The sequence below is a fragment of the Morone saxatilis genome, unplaced genomic scaffold, assembly GCF_004916995.1.
Source record: "Morone saxatilis isolate NCDOM2014 unplaced genomic scaffold, NCSU_SB_2.0 Contig3, whole genome shotgun sequence".
NCBI lineage: Eukaryota > Metazoa > Chordata > Actinopteri > Moronidae > Morone > Morone saxatilis.
Window position 1 is genome coordinate 5,397,137 of NW_023339873.1, and position 271 is coordinate 5,397,407.

Below are 271 nucleotides of genomic sequence, written 5' to 3' on the forward strand. Positions count from 1 at the left end.
GAGATATGCATTTCCAGCCGTGCAAGGTCGGTTTGTACCTTTTTTTAATATCAGCTCACATGAACGGACTGTTGTTTATTGTGTGTGTGTGTGTGTGTGTGTGTGTGTGGTGTGGGAGGAGGAGGAAGAAGAAGCCGCTGTCAAGCCGTCCAGCACCTTTCTAATGTTAAACTTCTTCATTTTCCTCCGGTACAGACGCGACGGTCGAAGAAACAGATCAGGCGAGCGACCATAAATTGGATAAGGAGGTGTAGAGGGAGAGAGAGAGAGA